This window comes from Mustela putorius, unplaced genomic scaffold, assembly GCF_011764305.1.
Source record: "Mustela putorius furo isolate JIRA1106 unplaced genomic scaffold, ASM1176430v1.1 tig00004041_pilon_pilon_pilon, whole genome shotgun sequence".
NCBI classification, from domain to species: domain Eukaryota; kingdom Metazoa; phylum Chordata; class Mammalia; order Carnivora; family Mustelidae; genus Mustela; species Mustela putorius.
In genome coordinates this window covers 1-22,140 of record NW_025422176.1, presented here as the reverse complement: position 1 = coordinate 22,140, position 22,140 = coordinate 1, and the positions used below count along the sequence as shown (strand labels likewise).

The 22,140-nt window shown below is 48.1% G+C and overlaps 3 long non-coding RNA genes across 6 annotated transcripts; 2 read left to right on the top strand and 1 right to left on the bottom strand.

The window, feature by feature from the left end:
* The first annotated feature begins 843 nt into the window (after positions 1 to 843).
* On the top strand, positions 844 to 4,694 carry LOC123389882. Of its 2 annotated transcripts, XR_006604566.1 has the most exons (4): positions 844 to 1,342; positions 2,087 to 2,200; positions 3,061 to 3,283; positions 4,532 to 4,694. It is a non-coding gene; the product is annotated as an uncharacterized LOC123389882 (long non-coding RNA). The 2 variants fall into 2 exon arrangements; XR_006604565.1 differs by lacking the exon at positions 3,061 to 3,283.
* Positions 4,695 to 4,734: 40 nt separating this feature from the next.
* Positions 4,735 to 7,382, top strand: LOC123389880. Of its 2 annotated transcripts, none has more exons than XR_006604562.1 (6): positions 4,735 to 4,889; positions 5,439 to 5,684; positions 5,908 to 5,997; positions 6,465 to 6,677; positions 6,896 to 7,093; positions 7,229 to 7,382. It is a non-coding gene; the product is annotated as an uncharacterized LOC123389880 (long non-coding RNA). The 2 variants fall into 2 exon arrangements; XR_006604561.1 differs by having other exon boundaries at positions 4,736 to 4,889; positions 6,559 to 6,677.
* A 7,461-nt stretch (positions 7,383 to 14,843) lies between these two features.
* On the bottom strand, positions 14,844 to 18,701 carry LOC123389881. Of its 2 annotated transcripts, none has more exons than XR_006604563.1 (3): positions 18,579 to 18,701; positions 15,322 to 15,455; positions 14,844 to 14,879 (listed from the first exon to the last, which is right to left on the bottom strand). It is a non-coding gene; the product is annotated as an uncharacterized LOC123389881 (long non-coding RNA). The 2 variants fall into 2 exon arrangements; XR_006604564.1 differs by lacking the exon at positions 18,579 to 18,701 and adding an exon at positions 16,182 to 16,234.
* Between the last annotated feature and the right edge of the window lie 3,439 nt (positions 18,702 to 22,140).

Sequence of the window (22,140 nt, the reverse complement as noted above, 5' to 3'; positions counted from 1 at the left end):
ACTCCAAGAGTTCAAGAAACAGAACGAGGTCCAGCAGGAAATCCTGGAGGACACACAGAGGAAACTGATGACCTTAGTCAGTCAGTCCGAAGGAATGGCGGACAAAGCCCTCCTAAGGAGACTCTTCGTGGGAGCTTTCCAGGCAGCTGATGCGGAACGGCAGGAAGCGTTGAGCTTGATGGCAAGCACGCTGGGGATCCGAGAAGACCAGCTGCGGCAGCTGCGCAGCCGGGAGCCCGCGGGTGTGCCCAGCGGGGGGACTGGGGGGCCTGGATCCAGAAGCGCCCCCAACACCCCTGCGAAACCAAATCACCAAGCCGTGGCCAATCGTTCCTTTTCAGACCTTTTTGTCCAGTTTCTAGAAGCGGAATCTCATTCAGCTTTTCCACCGCCAAAACCCTCTGCTCGTGTCGTGAAGCCCCCAGATTCAGGAGGCAGGGGAAAGCCGCCTAAGAAACAAGGCCCATCACGACGGAACGCTACCCCCTGCATCCACACCCGGAAAAAAGGAGGTCAAGCCCCGCACCACAGCTGTGTCTCTTTATTAATCCACCTGGACCGCAAATGGATGGATCGGAGCACCTTCTTCTAAATGCTGTCACTGACGCTTTACCCGTGTACACGCCGCATATACTATCACCTGCCCAGAAGGTGGGAAAGGCGGCCAAAGACCTCTCAAAGAAATAGACGATTGTGAGCCAGAGTGACACCACGCTTTGAAGATCCCAAGTCACTCTGTGTGTCTACCTTATCTCCTAATGTTCTTTTTCAAAATGCCAACTGTTTCACGGTTTTTTCTTTCAGCCGAAGAAAACATCTTTCTTTTATGACTTAACAAAAAAAGGGGTCTCTCAATGACTGCAGAAGTATTCGCCAAAGTGAAAACACCGGTGACTTCTTTTGTATGTTTTAAGATCTTATTTATCTTTTCGACAGAAATTGAGGGCACACGTACAGGGGGAGCACCAGAGGGAGAGAGAGAAGCAGGCTCTCCACGGACCAGGGATCCTGACCTGTGACCTGATCCTAGGACCCCGGGATCATGACATGAGCCAAAGACAGTTAACAGACTGAGCCACCCAGGTGCCACAGCAGTGGTGACGTTCGTAGGACAGTCGACACTGATGGCCTTGGAAGCTGTGGTCTGTAATGCTGGAAGGCTTACACAAGGGCCAAGCGTCTATGGATACCTTATGCAGAGAACACATCAACTTGTTTCAGTGTTCCAAAGGTATCAGATACACGACCACACGATCCTTGTATGGGAAACGAGGTGACTAGCACGAAAGTACACGATGAAGAGGAGGTTTAAAAAAAAAAAAAAAAAGTTTGCTTTCCCCAGGTAAGTCTCATTTCTCTTAATTTTTTATTTTCTAATTTTTAAAAATCATTTCCTTTTCTGTTGTCTGCAAAAGCACGCTATGGCTAACCTGAATTCTCTCGGGCCTTATGTAGGTCGGCCTGCGTGGGACTATACTACTTATTCTCTGACTTGCTCCCCCCCTCCCCAACCCCCCCAAATCACTCTGCCTTAGAGACCATTTTTGAAATGGGAATGAATTCCATCTTATTCTTAAATGGAAAACCCAGCGGCTTATGGTTCTGCCCTAAGTTCAGAAGAAGTAGCTCCTCTTGATCATCCTTTAAGCGGTTTTTAACTGCAAGGTCCATGGTCGACTCCCTTGTTCATTTCTTCAGAAGCCCCTTCAAATCTTCATTGGCTGGATCATGGCGCAGGCTGTCAGGGAACTGGAGCTTACTTGGGAAGAAACTGTGCCTGGTCCCCGTGCTAAGGAGGGCTTGTTGGCCAGGGGATCCGATCTGGGGGAGCAGAGTGGGAAGGGAACTTGGGGTGAGGCCATCCGAGGCCCTCCAAAGTTACCGGATGCCAAGACAACACTTCCTATTGAACCTTCATCTCAGGCTTTCCATCAGAACGGACTCTGATATATGGACATCCATTTCCTGCTGAGACTCTTAAGGCGTAGGACAGGTGCTTCTCTAGGATGTGAAGCTGTCATGTGACCAGGAGGGAGACGTGGTCATCAAATCCAAAATGTAGTAACTTCCATTGGTGTTCACGCAGTTGATCCCAAGGGAATCGCTGGGTGGCCAAGGGGTGGAAGGAAGAGCGGACGTCCTCCGGCACCATGGAATCTGGCAATGCACTGTGGACAGAAGCCCCCACCTCCACCTGCAGGTAGGATATGCAGACTTGGGCTTCAGCCTGGAGCAGGAAGGCCTTGGGAACTATATTCAGCTGGTGGTGGTGGTGGTGGGGGGGGTCCCATGACCCAGAGAAGAATGGACAGCTGGAGGGGAAGGCTCAGAGTCTGTGAGAGATGCTGTTTCCGGGAGAGCCCAGTGCATGGCCAGCAACTGCTGCTCTCATGGTCTCTCACCAGGGCCGAGGAGGGCCGTTTCTTGCTTTGGGAGCCCATGGACGATTGACAGACAGCATGGACAGAGAGTCCAGGGACTCCAGGAAGCAGGAGAGGAGGCTGCTACAGCCTTTTGACCCGGGCACGAACAGCTGGTTTTTTTCTCAAGCTTTTTGTTTTTGTAGTTGAGAGAGCGCCCTGGCTGGAAAAGGGGGTGAAAGGGAGAGGGAGAAGCGGGCTCCCCGCCGAGCAGGGAACCCCCTGCCAGGCCCCATCTCAGGATCCCGAGACCAGGACCTGAGACAAAGGCAGACGCTTCACCAACTGAGCCACCCAGTCACCCCCAACAGGTCAATTTTGCTTGCACAGATCCGAGAGCCTTCTGTTGAGGGGAGACCCTCCCCCCTCAGCGTGGGCTCGTTAACAAGGAACAGCTGAAATGGGTTTCTGTAAAACTGATAAACAAGGAATAGGTTGCCTCCGGTACCCAAAAAGTACGGAAAGATGTTGGACTTGTATGCCCTTTTTTTCTTTGTAAGGATTTTACTTAGGGACTTGACAGATCACGAGAGAGAGAAAGACACAGAGAGAGAGAGGACAAAGGGCTGGTAGGGGCAGAGGGAGAGGGAGAAGCAGGCTTCCTGCCGACCAGGGAGCCTGATGCGAGGCTTGTTGCCAGGACCCTGAGATCGGGATCTGGGCCCAAGGCAGACCCTTGACTGACAGACAGAGCCACCCCTGCAGGTCCTCAACAAGTGTGTCCAACAAATAGCCTCACAGTAGGATCTCCTGGATGGGATGTCCCATCTGTATTCCCGGAGAAAGACGAATGCGCTAAGATCCTGCCCACAAAGTTTGCCTGTTTTAGAGCAGAGCGGTTTGGGTGCCCCGCGCGTAACAAGGTAAATCCTGTCTCCTTCAAGGTCAAGGCACATGCGACCGAGAGGCACTGAACAGAACATACTGGCCAAATGTATTAGAGCAAAATATTCACCATCGTTAAATCTGTGGGGCTCCCTCATGGCTTTTTCAACGACTTAACCTCAAAGAGAAAGCAAGAGCAAAAGCTAGCAAAGGAGCCGGGGCCCGGGGTGGTGGCAGGGACAGAAAGGCAGAGGCGGAGAAAATCCCAAGCGGACTCCACCCTGAGCACGCAGCCCGACATGGGACCCTAGCCCATGACCCTGAGATCCTGACCTGAGCCAAAAGCTCAACCCACTGAGCCCCCCAGCTGTCTCCGGTGTTTTTCAGGGTACAGGGGTTTGTTTTATCAGGGATGGTAAGACAAGCAGATATACAAGGAACTCTCACAACGCAAGAAGCGTTCATCGACTCCCTGATCCCGAGAGAGGAGGTCCTGAGAGCCATGGAGGGCCACCCAGGGAAGCACCAGGGGCGGTCAGGGAGAAAGAGGGAGTGAAGGGACAGACGACACGGGCAAGACCCTTTACTGTGGTTTCCATGGCAAGGGGCAGGTGAATCCGGCTAAGCACATTTAAGACTGCCTAGTCGGTGTCATGTCAGTGGGTTCCGGGACACAGTGGTGTCTGTCTGGAGTAGTCTGTCCCTGCCCCTGGGGTGATCAGGGCAGGGGATAGTGGCCCAGAGTGAGAGTTTCTTACAAGAGGTGGTTGGGGGTAAAGGCTCCAAATTGGTTGCTTTACATGTGAAAGCTCTGCCTGTAGGCAAGCTGCTGACCATCTCTAGGAATTAAGTAAGCCTGCCAGGGAAAGTCCCTCCAAAGTCAGCAAGGCCCGAGATGTCAAAGCAGTAAAGACAGAAGGCAGAATCTACGGTTATTATACTCGCTATAAACAGAACGTGCATTAAGTCCGTGAAGGTTAGCCAACCGGTGCATCTTGGCAACATTACACTTCATTCAGAACCTACGCTGTAGAGGCACAGAAGGCAATCGGCCTCCTTGGAATTTTGCCAATTAAATTATGTTAGTGAACTTGTGATTTCCTTTTTACTTTTTACTGGTTAGAGATTTGATGTATTCATTTAAGAGAGCGAGAGAGCGAGAGAGCGAGAGAGCGAGCAAGCAAGTGGGACAGAGCAGGACCCAGGGGGAGCAGCAGGGAGAGGCAGAGGGAGAAGCAGACTGACTCCTTGCCCAGCAGGGAGCTTGACACGGGGCTCTATTCCAGGATCCCGGGATCAAGACCTGAACTGATGTCAGGTGATTAACCATGTGAGCCACCCGGGTGCCCTTGTAAATGTTGGATCTACAACCGGGTCAAATTCTGAACCTACGATGAATTAGTTCGTGGGGGCCCCGGGGGGTCCCCCTACCTCCTGTATGCAGTTTTCTCTCTCTCCCCCTCCTCCTTTTTGCTCGGGTTTGTGTCTTCCTGGATATACTGGGGGGGGGGTGGGGGAGTGTCTTTTGCCCTGCTCCTCGTTCTCGGTTTTTTCTTCCAGAGAGTCTCAAATCAGCATCATCAGCCTTGGGGCTTCTGTCGCGGCGAGGGTTGTATGGTCTCACGCCTCCTGGCGGAAGTCGAGGTGGGACCGCATCCCCTCAGTGTGCCATTCTTACATTTCCCTGCGTCGGGGCCTCCCTCCTCCGTTGCACCCACAACACAGAGGGTCACCCCCAGGGCTGTGCTTGGGGTGTGCTTTCCCCCATAGGATCCGGACGTCCGCATCCATCACTGGCCCAACACCCAGTCCCTGGAACTGAAGCACACCAGTCAGCATGTCCTGCGGTTGCCAACCTCAGGGGGGAGCCCTGGAGACCAATACAGGCCACATGCAGGTCACATGGGTGACAGCTCCCCCCAAGATCCAGTCCATTCTCCTTCATTCTCACCTTGTTGGCAAGGAGGGGACCTTAGTTTGGAAACGGATGGCGACCTCCATGTGAGATAACAGAACACGGGCCAACACACAAGCTGGCCGGCGATGGCCAGTTCCCTCCCAGATCGTGACTGTCACCTCTGAAGCCAGTTAGTTAGCGAAGGAGCAGGTCAAGCTGACCCCCGCGTCCTCAGTTAACATATACGGACACCGTGCCTGTGATGCTGCCGCTTGTTTTAATCACCATCTCCTCAGGTCCCCGATGAGAGAGAGATTCCTGCTCCAGACTTGTGGGATGCCCTGACACCCGACACGGGTGACTGACCAACAGTTTACTCGTCACATACCCTCACGCTTCAGGGGAGGAGGATACCACACACCGTGCAGGACGACACAGACGTCGCGCTTGAGAACAGAGAGAACCAGCAGCAGGGCCTTCGAAGGCAAGACTTGCTTCTCGAAACAAGAGGGTGTGGCAAGTCCTGGTTCCCATGGGAGGGGGTGAGTGGCTGGCCTGAAGAATTCAGTGGGCTTCTAGGGAACCGAACGCTGCTCCCCCAAAACCAACAGGCACTATGGCTAGTCCCTGGGATGAGAAGGGTGTTTGGGGAAGAGACCTCCCCTGTGAGGGAAGAGGGAGAGGAGAACGTGCAGGATGCCATTCGGGTCCCTCCTTGGTCTTCCGCGTGTCAACACAGCCCCTGACACGGAATCTTCATTGCAGGACTTATGCCCCAAGAGGGTACGACAAAACGCTTCTAGAACTAACAACGGAACTTCACAGAGAAACAGTATACGGGCTAAACACAGAAAGGTAAGCTGTATTCCTCTGTGCCGGCAACGAATATGGAGGCTCCACAATCCAACACACCTTCGCAAAGAAACTACTTCGTACAAAGAAACTACTTCGGGATCAATCTAACAGTGCCTGTCCAGGCATCCCATGCTGAAAGCTATTTAGCACTGGTACAGGAAGTCCAAGATAGAAATAAATGGAAGAGATACACCACGGTCGTGATCTGGAAGACTAGGCATCGTCACGATGTCAATTCTCCCCAGACTGATAGAGAGAGACTTAACGCCATTTCTATCAAAATCCTGTCAGCTTCGTTTGTTTTCGTAGAGATAGACAAAAATATTCTAAAATCTATGTGGAAGGAGAAAGGAATCAGAGTAGTTTCAAAACCGGTTTTGAAAAGAAGAGTAATTTGGGAACACAGTCTTTAGAGTTTCAGAACTTAGTAGTAGTTGTAACAAGGAAGCCCGTGTTGGTATTGGCAGGAGGACAGTCCCACAGAACAAAGACTCCAGAAACAGTCCCCACAAATATGCCCATCTGAGTTTTGAAAAGGGTGCTGAAGCAATTCCATTCCAGGCAGCTCGGTTTGGTGCCGACCACAGCCATCTAGAGCTTGTGAGGAGCTCAGAGAGGCCACCCTCAGAACACAGCAGCAGCAGAGGAGGAGGACGGTGGTGTGACCGAGGTCCTGCCAGGTGGGAATGGGAGAGAGACTGTGTGCCCAGGGTTGTGTGGGCGGGGCCCAAAGACCTATCCGGCGGGCGATGCCTTCCGAAGGCCGGGGGAGCAGGGAAACTGTCCATTCAGCGTGTGGGCCCGGCACCCAGGAGCGGGCAGGTGGTTAGGATAGCTGACGGGCGGGGCACTGAGACACTTGAGCTGAGTCTGAGCAAAAGCACCTCCCGTGTTCCAGGCTTCTGTGAGGCTTGCTGCTTGTCTGGCGTCTCAAGACCCCACAACCTTGTCCCGGTGGGCGTAGCACCTCACAACCTCCAGACCCACGGCCACCGGTCTGGGGACACCCCTTTCCCGCTCCTGTACTTCGTCCTCAAGGTCGGCGCGGAGGACCAAGAAGTGAGCAGCCCTTGGGAAGATGCTCCTCTGCACGGAGGTACCTGTAGGGCATGATGTCAGGGCCCCGTGTCTCCGGGGGGGCTGGGGCCTCGCTGGGAGGCGGGCCTGTGTCTCAGGAGTACACCGGTTTGCCAAAAGGTAGCCGTCAGCTTGTGTGCCCCTCCTTTCGCAGCTGAGAGGAGCCCAGAACGGGGCCTCGTTGATGGAGCTGCTAACTATGTGGGGGGCCTGGAGACAGCGCGAGCGGAAATGCGGCCGAACCGGGCAGATGAGGTTTCAGCCTTGCTGGGGCTCAAGTCCTGCTAGAAGAGACCGACTTGAAGCCCGAAGTGGAGTGTTGATGGGGGAGGAGTTCCGTTCTCCTTCTCGAGTAGGTTACGTTCCACGAGGGGTTGTCAGGATCCCCACCGTGCACCTGAGATCAGGCCAGTCAGGGGTCCGTGGGGGTGTGTGTGTGTGTGTGTGTGTGTGTGTGTGTGTGTGTGTGTGCGTGTGTGTGTGTGTGTGTGGGGGGGAATGGCCTTCCTTTTGGGCGCGTTGTGGGTATCAGTGATTGGAACCCATGATGAACAGGACTGACAGGATGCGTGAGGGACTCACCCCCTGGCTGGCCAAGACAGGAAGGAAATAACGACCCGTGAAATTCGTCATTACTGTTCTGCATTGAGTGCTGGGAAGTACAGGGTGCGTTAGAGTTTGTAATTTGCTGAGTAATGTTTAAGCGGAGACCAGGAGGCTAAGAAATCAAGGCGGATGTGGGAAGGTGTTCCGTTAGGGCCGGGAAGGATGTGTAGTGTTGAAGGAATTGACAGAATGTCCTTGAAGCTGGGGCCACGTGGGGACCGTGGGGTGGGGAAAACCAACGTTTGGGGTGACGACTTGTCGTTTTTGTAGGGTCTTGGAAACGAATCATAGTGATTTAAAACATGGGGTCCAGACCCCAAGCAGTTCCTACCTCTGCCTCTTATGAGCCGTGTAGCTAAAGCATTGTGCGTCTCCGTTCCCTGATGGGACGAATGGGGATGATGATAATCCCACGTCACAGAGGACTGTAAAGACGAAGTGAAATTTAACATTAACAAAACACTTAGCGCCATGTCTGACACGCAGGAGGTGTCAGTGGTGGCTAGTTCAAGACGTCAAGAAATACACAGATAAGTTTTGAAGACGTGGGGACAGTCTGTGGTGACGTTTGTGAACATACGTGGACTCCACGCAACTTCATTTCTTCTCCAGCTTTCAGATGCTCTTGACCACATGTGTCACACTGTTGAATGAGAAAGAATTTTTCTCAAATGGACAGTTACTTGTCCAGAGAGTCTGCAGCGCCACTGAAATGACGAGAGGGAAATAAAAGGCTTTGCCGTACCGTGTCCCAATTAGCTGTGCTTCAAATGTCCTGATAAATTGATTTAGTTCGTATTTGTGGGTAACCGTTTGTGCGAACTTGCTTCAAGTCAATGGACTCTAGAGCCATTGAGACACAGAATACGGACAGAGAAGTAGTATGGCTAGAGCTTGGCTAGAGCTTGGACTCTCTATGGGATAGGTGTTTTGTTCTGTTTCGTTTTTGTTTTCAGGTAGGAAACATCTTTATTATTGGCCTTGACTCATTCATCATACAGTGTCCAACGTGGATTCCGTATCCTGACAACCTGCCTGGCGCATTACTCCGCTGGCCGCTCTGGTCCAGACGTCAGGCCGTCCCCCGAGGGAAGCCAACCCCACCGGCCTCAAAAGTTCATGCTTGGGGTGCTGAGCGCCAGCCTGTCCCAGGAATGGGCCCCTTGGTTCCTGGCCCTCTACTCCGGCCAGCAGTTCTGGGGAGAGGCCGAGGCTGGAGCCCGACACTCTCCTCGGTTTCGGGATCGTTTAAGAAAACCGAGGAGACAAACGTTTCACCGTCTTTAAAAAACACAGGAGTCTGAGGAGAGAAGCCAAGGTCCGTCGCTTGGGAGCTCCGTGGGAGGACGAAGCATCCGTGTCCCTTGCCGCCGACCCACGCTGCGCCGCCTCCTTATGCCCACGCGGAAGCCCATTTTCAGGCGGCGGTATTGGCACAGGTGGTGCTGGCCGACCTGGCAGCGACGGTCGGAGCCGCGGGTGTAGCCGGGGTAGCTGCGGTTGCTGTGGATGCCTCCGCTGGAAGCAGCTCTCGTGGCCCTCGCAGGGGAAGACGCTGTAGCGCTTGCCGCTCGACATGTGCCCACACCCCATGCAGTCCACCTGCAGCTCCGGCTTCGCCAGGCTCGGAGTCGCTGGCAGCGCCCGGGGCTGAGGCCCAGGAAGCTGCTGGAGGCCTGCAAGGCCCCGTGGCCAGCACTTCGCGAGCTGCCGCCCCCTCTGTGGCCGCACCTTCCCTGCCTGGGCCTCAGGCGGGGGGCCCCAGACTCGCTGGCCTTTGCCACCTCGCCACCCACCCTGGGAGCCGGCCTCGTGCTGCAGCCGCTTTTCTCTGGGATAGTTTTTATCATTTCTCTGCTCTCCTCTGTCTCAGTCTCCGACGCCTTCCTGCGTCTGCAGCCCACACATTGTCGGGGAAGTTTGGGTTTGGAATGGCAGACTAAATAGTGGTTCCCAACCCAGTGCTAACCAGCAAAGCATGAAGGACTTTGGCGTTTTTTGCCTTTTTTTTTTTTTTTTTTTTTTTAAATATTTTGTTCATTGGACAGTGAGAGATCACAAGTAGGCAGAGAGGCAGGCAGAGAGAGGGGGAAGCAGGCTCCTTGCTGAGCAGAGAGTCCGATGCAGAGCTGGATCCCAGGACCCTGAGATATTGACCTGAGCCGAAAGCAGAGGCCTTAACCCACTGAGCCACCCAGGCGCCCCCTGTGGCCATTTTTTGTTTAAAGAAAAGACAGATGCTTATGTCCGACTCTCGACTCAGGGAGTCAGAGCCCTCTGGGATAGGCCCCAGGGTATAAGGACCAAGCATGTTTACCATCTAGATGCATTTCACGGCAGCTTTTTTGGCACTGGGCTTTCCATTATCTGGAAAAAAAAACATTCAGCGAGATTGGGAGAACCCAAGAAACTAACGTTTGATGACATTTAGCAGGGCTCTGCCCTTCAGGGTCTGGGATATCGTGAGCTACATGTTTGGTGTAACGTGTTACACACCCTTAGGTCTTGTCAGAAAGGGATGGATTGGGGCGCCTGGGTGGCTCCGTAGGTTAAAGCCTCTGCCTTCGGCGCACGTCATGATCCCAGGGTCCTGGGATGGAGCCCCGCATCGGGCTCTCGGCTCAGCAGGGAGCCTGCTTCCTCCTCTCTCTGCCTGTCTCTCTGCCTACTTGTGATCTCTCTCTGGGAAAAAAAAAATATATATATTAAACCTTTAAAAAACAAAAAAATAAATTAAAAAAAATTTTAAAAACGTTACGGACTGTTTTTTTTTTTTTGCTTGGTTTTGTACATCAATTTTATGTATTTAACAGAGAACGAGCCAGACAGCATAAGCAGGGGGGACAGCAGGGGGAGAGGGAGAAGCAGGCTCCCCACTGAGCAGGGAGCCCAACAAGAGGCTGGATCCCAGGACCCTGAGATCAGGACCAGGACCAGGACCTGAGCTGATCCCAAGAGTCGGACTCTGAGCCAAAACCGAGCCACCCAGGCACCCTTACAGGAAAATAAATGGCCAGGCTAACGAAAGAGCAGGGACAAAGTGAGGCCTGTCATTAGAAGAGGCAGGTGAGACCTGTTCACCAACGGCAAGGTACGCGTCGTCTTCTCACTCAGGACTGAACAGATACAGAGAGTCAACATATTTGTGAGATAATCAGATCAATCTGAACTGTGACTTGACATGTCACGCTACTGAGAAATTATTTTGAAATGTTTAAAGAGTGACGATACTTTTGTGGGTCTATCTATGTGTGTGTCGCACAAGGGCAGTTTTGTTCCCTGGGAGATGTGTGGCCACGTCTAGGACACATTCGGTGGTCAGAAGCAGGAGTGAGGAAGACACTCTCTGCCTCTGGTGTGTGGAGACCAGGGGTGCTGCTAAGCATCCTAGTAAGCTCAGGACAGGGCCCTCAGCCAAGAACGATGGGGCCCAAGATGTGGGGAACGCCAAGATTGGGAAACCCTGTTCTGGAGACACATGTTGAAGTGGCTGTGCGTCAAATGACAGGATGAAGATATTTGCTTCAAGGGGCACCCGGGTGGCTCAGTGGGTTGAGCCGCTGCCTTCGGCTCAGATCATGATTCCAGGGTCCTGGGATTGAGCCCTGCAGGGGGCTCTCTGCTCAGCACGGAGCCTGCTTCCCCCCCCCTTCTCTCTCTGCCTGCCTCTCTGCCTACCTGTGATCTGTCAAATAAATAAATAAAATCTTTAATTAAGAAAAATAAAAAAGAAGAGATTTATTCAACATAGGCCTAAATTGATTAACAACGTCAATGTCCAACAACATGTGAATGAAGAAACAGACTGAGTATTATCCATACAAGGCAATGCTACACACCGGTAAAGAAAGAATCAACTACTGATCAATGCAACAAACATGCACGACTTAAACACACTGTCTCCCCAAAAGCAGCTAAAACAGTATGCACAATAGGATTCTATGCAAATGAAATTCTATTGAGAAATTCTGTCCTATACAGTGAGAGAAAGCAGCCTGTGGTTGGCAAAGAGAAGGGTAATGGTGGGGTAAAGGAGTGGGAAGGAGCATGAGGAAACTTTCTGGAGTCCTGGAAATGTTTTCATCTGACCATGCTGGTCGTGGTTCTAAAAATGCATACAGTTGTCAAAACGAAAATTATGCATGTACACCTGAAACTCATGTAACACTGCACATCAAATATACTAAAAAATAAAAACAAAAAGCCATACACTTAAAATACACACACTGTACACGATTTCCCTAATCACACTGACTGTAACAAGTATCAAGAGAAGAATCCCACTCATAACTACATTAGAAGGAGTAAAACACCTACGAACAAATGTAACCAAGCAAGTGAAAGACCTGCACGAAACTGAAAAGATGCAATTAATGCAAGGATATCCCGTGTTCATGTATGAATGAGTACTATTAAAATGTCCATACTATCCAAATCAACCTACAGATTCAACGCTATCCCAGCATTTTTCGCAGAAAAAGAACAAACAATCTTAAAATTTGTATGAAACCGCAAAACACCCCAAATAGCAAAACAAAAAACAAAAAAAAAAAAAAAAACCAGGAGGCACCGCCTTTCCCAATTTTAAACTGTTACCACGAAGATACAGAAATCAAACGAAATGGCATCGGCATGAAAACAAATACACAGATCAATGAGACAGAGGAGAGTTCAGAAATAAACATACATATATATGTATAGATATATATGGGTTTAATCACATATAATAAGAAAGCCAAGAATATGCAATAAGGAAACAAAAGAGTAACCTCCATCAATAGTGCTGGGAAAAAAGGACAGCCACATGCAAAAGAATGAAACTGGACCACTACCTTACACCACAAACAAAAAATAAATAAAAAATGGACTAAAGACGTGAATGTAAGACCAGAAACCATAAAACTCCTAGAAGAAAACATTGTCAAGTAAGCTACTTGACTGAGGTCTTGCTGACAATTTTTTGATTTGGCAACAAAAGCAAAAGCAAACAACTCAGACTAAATCAAATTAAACAACTTCTGCACAGCAAAGAAAAAAAAAAAAAAAAAAAAAGGCAGCCTGGTGAATAGGGGAGAGTATTTATATATCGTATATCTGATGAGAGATTAACATCCAGTATCTATACAACAGATATTGTATAGATGTAAGACATACATCTATATCTTATACAACTCGACAGCAAAAATCTAGTTTGATTTAAAAAATGCCCAGAGGATCTGAGGAGACATTTTTCCAAAGGAGACCTACAGATGGCCAACAGACACATTAAAAAAAAAAAATGCTCAACATCACAAGTCATCAGGGAAATGCCAATCAAAACCATCGTGAGTTCTATCACCTCACACCCCGTTAGAATGGCTACTATCAAAAAGACTAGAAGACTAGACTAGAAGACGAGACGTGACAAACTGCTGGCAAGGAGGGGAAGAAAAGGGAACCCTTGTGCACTGCTGGTAGAATGGATATGATGTAACCACCACGGAAAACAGTATCCTCACAAAGCTCAAAGTAGAACTACCACAGGATCAAGCAATTCAACTTCTGGTTCTTTATCTAAAGGGAACAAACACTATCTCCAAGAGACAGCGGCCTTTCCATGTTCACTGCACCACTGTTTACGATAACTAAGATATCTCCATCGACAGGTGCAGGGATTTTTACAAAAATCAGAGACACGTGCACATATGTGTGTGCATGCACATGCACTCACACACAATTGTTCAGGCATAGAAAAGAACGAAATTTTGCCATCTGTAACAACACAGATGGACCCTGAGGGCATTACACTAAGGGAAGTGAGACAGAAAAAGATACATACTGTATGATCTCACTTAAACATGGAATCTTCAAAACAAAAACAAAAAGCAGAAACAAAAAAAAAACCACCACCATGAAAAATACTATGAACTCACAAATACAGAGAGTGGATTGGTGGTTGCCAGAGGCAGGGTGTAGGGGTGGGTAAAACAGGTAAGGCAATCAAAAGGAACAAACTTCCCGTTATCAAATAATTAAGGTCTGGGGATGTAATATACAGCTCCACATATGACTCTAGTTAATACGACTATATTGCATACCTGAAAGCTGAGAGTCATTTTTAAAGGTTCTTATTAAAAAAAAAAAAAAAAAAAAAAAAAAAAAAAAAAAATGATGTTTAACTAGACTTACTAGGGTGATCATTTCACAATATTGAGAAATATCAAATCATGACATACATATCTGAAACTAATATTATATGTTAATTATACTTCAATTTCAAAGAGGACACTCATTTTTTAAAAAAGTACCTTGATTGGGGTGACTTATGTTTTATAGGTCTACACTTATGTCAGAACTTAATACATTATACACTGTAAATATGTACACTTTATGGGATGTCCATTCTAATTCAGTAAAACTTCGAAGAAAAAAAAAAAAAAAAAACCTAATGGTGTCTTGAAATAATTCGTTCCCTCTTCCCTTTTCCATAAATAAATTGCTACAGACAAACACTAAAAATGTAGATAACTTTAGAAAAGAAGAAACTTGAGTGAGCTGGGAAAACCACTTAAACTGAGCCTATGAAACCAACAACAAATGTCCTTTTCACGTGTGAAACAATAACTATTAGTCAAAATAAGGATCTAGATGGGAAAGCCCACGGTACCAGGAAGTTTCTGACCTAAATCTCATTCTCCGCCATCTCTTCCCCAACCAACTTCCAGCCACCAGTGATCATTTAAAAAGTCTAGACCTATATAATACTTTTGAAGGATTAAAGAATTTGGCACTCATATACATAAACTATATACTTTTTTCCCCAAGGATCTGAGAGAGAGAACGCACGTGTGCGTTAACAGGAGAGGAAGAGAGAATCTCCAGCAGACTCTGTGCTGAGTGGGGAGCCTGAGGCGGGGCTGGATCAAAGGACCATGACCCGAGCTGAAGGCAGAGGCTTCAACCCACAATGTTTAAAATAAACATTTTTAAGTTGGTTCTAGGCAGACACATGGTAATGATATTACACTATACAGAGCTCTGATCAGTCATGGCTTTCAAACACTCTCTCTTTTTTTTACTAAGAACATGTTAATGGAGGAAAAACTCTTGGGAGAATTGGTGAGTTTGCAACTTACGTCTCCAGCTGCGGCAGCCTGCGAGTTGGTGTAAATCCCAAAGGGTGCAGAAGAATCCGAGTAACTGGCGTTAAAAGCGGAAACCTGAAATAGAACGAAATTTTAACTGGATGTCATTTTACCAGGGAAAAAAACAGGGCCCAATTTCCCAAATAGACCAAAGCCTGGGACCTTCCCGGTACAAGCGAAAGAGATGAATTACGATTTCACGTAACCAGTTCTGGCAAGGGCCGCAGTGTTTTGGATGCGGGTTAGTTCTTTCAAAACTACAATGGTTTTAACATTTTTCACTTAAATCTTTCTAAACCAGACTGCTCGCTTTACTTTTTTGCTGGTATTTTCTAGGTATTTTCTAACGTTCTTTGATGATTAAAGGTTAACGTCAACATTTATTTATTGTGATAACAGTATTATCACAGCGGCAGGATGGCTGAAGGGTACACACACTGTGGGCTTCAGTATCAGACAAGCCCGCTCTGTTCCCTCTGCTAGTGCTGAGGGCCCCCTTTTTTGCCAATTCACTTACACTTCTCCTACAGACGAAAGTCAAAGGGCTGGGGGAAAATGCTCAGCAGACGTGACCAGATATCCAAGGTAGCCGCAAGTTCAGCCTCAGGACTGGGTATTGCTGTCTGCAGTCTGAGCAGAGTGTTATGCTCCCTGAGGACAACAAGAATGCTCAGTGTCGTGTTTCCCAGTGTAGTAGTGTAGTAGTATGTGGACGCTTTACACAAAGATCACCTAGGCTGTTTTTAAAAGTACAGACTTTCCAGTTCCTCTAACAGATCCCCACAGATGCAATCTGGAAAGCCGCATTTCAAAAATAATTCCAGGTGATTCGTAGGCATGTTAAAGTTGGAGAACCACGGGCTTAGCCCATAGAAGGCGTAAGAAGAAATGTTCTTTAATGATTTGAAGTTTAATGACCATTTTGAGACTATCCTATTCATATCTCAAATTTCCGGCCAAATGCTCAAGTAGGAATTTCCATTAAATGACATCACTGATCAGAACTGAACTGCAGCCACCCAAAAGCATCCTTAACATTCAGAGGTAAAGAGTAGTATGAAGAAAAACAGCAGCATGATGAGCGAGGAAAGAGGAAAACATAGAGGGAATTCAAAAAGCAGCAGCTAAATGTGATAAAGGACTAATTTAAGATAACGGGTTTTCAAACAATGCTCCAGGGAACGCCAAGGTTCTACGGAGACAATTCCAAGGCATTCGGTGACAAGTAAACATTAAAAAATTTCCTTAAAAGGGAACATTTTTGGTTTAGCATTGCAGCTGGGAAACTGTAGGGGATGAAAAAAGGTTCCTCTGCTTTAAAAAAACAAAAACAAAAAAAAATTGTTTTTTTTGAGAGAACCATCATTTATGCGGTACCTGGGTGGCTCAGCGGGTTAAGCCTCTGCCTTCGGCTCAGGTCATGATCCCAGGGTCCTGGGCTCAAGCCCCGTATCAGGGCTCTCTGCTTGCTAGGGAGCCTGCTTCCTCCTCTCTCTCTCTCTCTGCCTACTTGTGATCTCTACCTATCAAACAAACAAACAAACAAACAAATAAAAATCTTAAAAAAAAAAAAAAAAAAAAAAGAAAAGAAAAAAACCATCACTTAAGAGAGAAAAAACCCTCTAAAAGCCTGAGATACAGGAGAACCATTTTAGATTTCTAAATCAACATGACCATATATAATGAACTCTGCTCAAACCAAAAGCCTGATTTCTGGCCTGACACCCACACATACACCATACACATCTGTTTTGTGAATGAGATGCCTCCAGGAAAATCACGTTGTCCTTAAAATAATGACCGGTGCCCCTACTCCCTGCGTTCCTTTATAATAAAACTTGTGATTCCTGCCTGTATGCTAATTTATAAAATCTTTTGAGCTTTTACAAAATGTAAAAAGTAAATGATCCTATAAAAACTGTTCATCCTCCAGAGCACTTTCTTCCCTGTGAAGAGCATGTTCCCAGGAGCGCCTGGGTGGCTCAGTGGATTAAAGCCTCTGCCTTTGGCTCAGGTCATGAGCCCCGGGAAGGAAGAAAACTCAACCAAGAAACACCTCTGTAAGAACCCAGCCTATATAAGAACATGGCACAGGGTGGCAAAAAAGGCAACCAGGTCTAGCCTTAGACCTGTCCCTAGGTATGTTGTAGTGGGCAAGGCCTTGACTGCTCTTGTCTGTAATAAAATTTAAAAATAAAATGAGACTTAAAAAAAAAAAAAAAGTAAAATCAGTAAAAGCAAAATAAAAGCAATACAAGTAGCTACCATGCGTGGGGGGGGGGGGGGCGCCTGGGTGGTTCAGTGGAGTAAAGCCACTGCCTTCGCCTCAGGTCAGGATCTCAGGGTCCTGGAATCGAGCCCCGCATCGGGCTCTCTGCTGAGCAGGGAGCATGCTTCCTCTTCTCTCTCTCTCTGCCTGCCTCTGTGCCTACTTGTGATCTGTCAAATAAATAAAGAAAATCTTTAAAAAAAAAAAAAAGCTACCGTGTATTCAGCGCTTCTCATATGCCCACTGCTACACATCATTCTCATGAGTTCTCTTAATAATCCAGAGAAGTTATCCCTTTAAAAACACGGACCTGGGGGATGCCTGGGTGACCAAGTCCGTTAAGCTGCTGCCTTCAGCTCAGGTCATGATCCCAGGGTCCTGGGATCGAGTCCCATATCGGGCTCCTTGCTCAGCAGGGAGCCTGTTTCTCTCTCTGCCTCTCTGCCTGCCACAATGCCTGCTTGGGCTCTCAATCTCTCTCTCTCTCTCTCTCTCTCTGACAAATAAGTAAATAAATAAATAAAATCTTTAAAACAACGACAACAACAACAAACACCTGAGGCTCCAAGAGATCCAGAACAGCTCAGGCCTGCCTGACAGCCCGACAGTGCCATAAACGCTCCTGTACAAATTAACTCACTCACTCCTCACTACAATCCTATGAAGTCAGGACTGTTATTATTCCCATTTTTCGGATAAGGAGACAGGCACAGAGAGATTATTCAACTTGTCCAGGTCACACAGCTAAGCAGTCTACCTCCAGAGCATGGACTCCCAACCACCATGCAATTCTGCTGAAGGTCACTGAGCCAGGCATAAGAGCGAGAGCCGGGATTCAGACCCAAGCTGAGTAATTTTAAACCTCGAAAGCATACCCCTTTCCACTAGGGCAGAAGAGAAAAACAGGCAGCCAGTGGTGCAAACTCAGTGATCTCAGAAATCAGGAAATTTTATTCTCAAATAAAACCAAGACTGGTCTCGGACCAAAGTCCTGAAAAAGAGTTCTCAACTCTAACTCACACACCCACACAGTAACAAGCAACTGGCACCGATCGGGGGACCGTCCCATCAGATGGGACATGGACACTCGGGTTCAACGTAGTCCTCACCACTCCTGCCTGCCTTACACTGGCCGACTTGATCCATGTGCATCACTCCTGCCTCTGAAGGAATCCGAGTCGGCTACCCCTCCACCCATAGGACAGCCCAAATTCCCTTCACCAACGTCTGACTCTACAGTAAATACAATGATAAAAGGAGAACTCAAAAAACTTCTATTAAGGCCAAGACAGAAGTTTCAAAGACTCTGGCCGTAAGTTCGCTGGAAATCAAGAAATCAGGGATGCTGGGCACTGCCAGAATCAATGAAAAAGGAGGTATGTGAGTGGGCAGAGGCAGAAGAAGGAAAAGAGGAAGCGGGAAAAAAACATACTGAGGTTGCTCAGAGAGTGTCGAGCCACCACGGAAATAGAGGCAGAAAGCAAATGTCTCACGCTCCCACTTACCTGTTCACAGTTTATGAACGTGGCAGTGTCAAAACTGCTGGCTGTCCACGTGAGAAGGCTGGCCGGCTGCTCCGGAGTCATATAAACCAGCACACATTGGGTGATCAGGAGTGTTGGCAATCTTACGAGAAGAAAAAAGGCACATCCACATGTATTCATCAAACCGACTCTCTAGGGATGACTGGGTGGCTCTGTTGGGTAAGCACCTGGCTCGGGTCCTGATCTCGGGGTAGTGAGATCAAGCCCACATTGGGCTCCCCATTCAGTGGGGAGTCTGCTGGAAATTCTCCCCTCCCTCTGCACACATGCTCTCCCCGCAAAGAAAGAAAGAAAGAAAGATAGATGTCACGTACACACTAAAAAAAATGGGACTCTCTAATGGCACCCATGGGGCAGTACTGGTGGGGCAGTAAAACTCTGTTTTTCACACCCCAGGAAAACAAGACACACTGAACAAGCACATCAACAGTCAATGTACTAATAGATGTAGAACACCATCGTGACCCAAAGTTTCAGACTGTAAAAAGGTGAGCAATGAGCAAGGATTTGTCTCGCTTCTGAAACAGTGTTAAAGGCACGTGGTGTTGTGTAGACATAGCTACAAATTCTCCCCTTACCCTACCCCCGATAGTCCAAAATGGTGGAGGAGTAGGAGACCTTGGTTTTGGCTGGTCCCAGGAGCTCAGTTAGAGAGCTATCACATCATTCTGAACACCCACAAACTCAAGCGGAGATCGAAGCATAGCTGCAACTCTACAAATAGGAAAGGGACCCCTTTCTGCAAGGTAGGAGGTGCCGAGAAGTGAATCCGAGGCAACATACCGGAAGATAAACCGTGGGGGTTGGGGGAGCCTCCATAAACCGGCACCACAAAGTGACAGAGCAGCAGAGCACAAAATCGGAACTTTCAGACGTCTGTCCTGGCTCACTAGGATGTCCCTGCCTGAAAGGAGCTCCGGTGGTGAAGCAGGGCAGAATCCTGGGTAGGAGAGTGTAGTCTCAGGATCCCAGCGTCCCAGAAAGACTGGGGGTGCCTGAGTGTGGCAGAGCTCCTGGGCATCGGAGCAGGGAAGACGGCTGCAATCAGAGAGCCCAGGAGGGGGTTCTCAGCTTGGGGGGTTGCTAGAAACTGGGAACCAAGGCATGGTCAGGTGACTGCTCCCGGACTAGGGGCCCAGGAAGCAGCAGAACCACCACAAGAACCCCCTTCCTCCCCTGGGAGGCGTGGCACAGGTGCACACTGCAGGAGTCGGCACAGTTTGCAGACTTGAAAGGGATCATGTGCCTGAGATAGAAATGCTCGGTCACAGGCTGGATGAGGATGGAGTGTGGTTGGAGACCAGGGAGATAGGAGTGATTGACTGCTTTCCTCTGAGGGCTCACCGATACCAGACTGGATAAAAAAGCAAGACCATTGAGGGCCACCCGGGTGGCTCAGTGGGTTAAAGCCTCTGCCTTCGGCTCAGGTCACGATCCCAGGGTCCTGGGACTGAGCCCTGCATCCGCATCCGGCTCTCTGCTCAGCAGGGAGCCTGCCTCCTCCTCCTCTCTCTCTGCCTGCCTCTCTGCCTACTTGTGATCTCTGTCAAATAAATAAATAAAATCTTAAAAAAAAAAGCAAGACCATCGATATAATCTCTGTCTGCAAGAGACTCATCTTAGACTCAAAGACACCTCCAGATTCAAAGTGAGGGGGTGGAAAACCATTTACCATGCTCACGGACCTCCAAAGAAAGCTAGGATAGCAATCCCTGTATCAGACCTATAGAGATGAAACCAAAGACCAATAATGGATGATGAAGGACACTATATCATAAAGGGTCTATCCAACAAGAAGATCTAACCATCGTAAATATTCATGCCCCTCACATGGGATCAGCCAATTATATAAGCCAGTTAATAACAAAATTAAAGAAACACACTGGTGATAATACAATCATCGTCAGGGACCTTAACACGCCCTCACTGCCAAGGACTGACTGTCTAAGCAGAAGATCAACAAGGAAACAAGGGCTCTGGACGACACACTGCACCGGATGGACTTCACAGATACAGTCAGAGCATTCCACCCTAAGGCAACAGAATACACAGTCTTCTCGAGTGCACGTGGAACATTCTCCAGAACAGAACACCTACTGGGACACAGATCAGGTCCCAACTGGTACCAAAAGACTGGGATCATTCCCTGCCTATTTTCAGACCACCATGGTTGGAAACTGGAACTCAATCACAAGAGGAAAGTTGGAAAGAACTCAAATACATGGAGGCTAAAGCAGAATCTTCAACTTCAGGGAAACCACCATGGAAATGAAAGCATAACTGTGCAAAATTCTGGGGATGCAACAAAGAGAGGGAAGTATCCAGTAATACAAGCCTTTCTCAAGAAACAAGATAGATCTCAGATACACAACCAAACCTGACACCTAAAGAAACTGGAGAAAGAACAGCCAATAAAGCCTACACTCAAGAGTAGAGAGCAGAAATCAATATAATAAAACCAAAAGGACAGTAGAACAGATCAATGACTAGGAGCTCGCTCCTTGAAAGAATTAGGAAGATCGATAATCCCCTGGACAGACTGATCAAAACAAAAAGAGCAAGGACCCAAATAAACAAAATCATGAATGAAAGAGGAGACGTCACAACCGCACCAAAGAAATACAAACACCCGTAAGGACGTATTACGAGCATCTATATGCCAACAAATTAGGCGATCCGGAAGAAACAGATGCATCCCTGAGATAGATACACGACCAAAACTGAACCAGGAAGAAATAGAAAACCTAAACAGACCCATAACCAGCAAAGAAACTGAAGCAGTAATCAAAAATCTCCCAACAAACCAAAGTCCAGGGCCAGAAGTCTTCCCAGGGGGAAATTCTACCAACGAGCTACACGAGAATTAATACCCAACCTTCCGAAGCTGTTTCAAAACACCAGAAATGGAAGGAAACCTTCCAAACTCTTTCTATGAGGCCAGCATTACCTTGATCCCCAAACCAGACAGAGACCTCACCAAAAAGGAGAATTACAGAGCAATGTCCCTGATGAACACGGATGCAATAATTCTCCCGAAAATACTAGCTAATAGGATCCAACAGTACATGAAGACGATTCTTCACCACGACCAGTGGAATTTTAATTCCTGGGATGCAAGGGTGGGTTCGATGTCTGCAAATCAATCAATAGGGATAGACTACATAGATGAAGGAAAGGACAAGAACCATATGATCCTCTCAACAGAGGCAGAAAAAGCATAGGACAAACTACGGCATCCTTTCTTGATCAAAATTTCACAGTGTAGGGAGAGGTACATTCCCATATGGGAATGTACCTCAATATCATAAAAGCCATCTATGAAACGCCCACAGTGAATACCATTCTCAATGGGGAAAAAGAGAGCCTTTCCCTTTTCCCCTAAGGTCAGGAACACAACAGGGATGTTCAGTATCACCACTGCTGTTCAACATAGCACTACAAGTCCTAGCCTCAGCAATCAGACAACAGACAACAGAAAGAATAAAAGGCAGGGGTGCCGGCAAGGCTCAGTTGGCTACGTGTC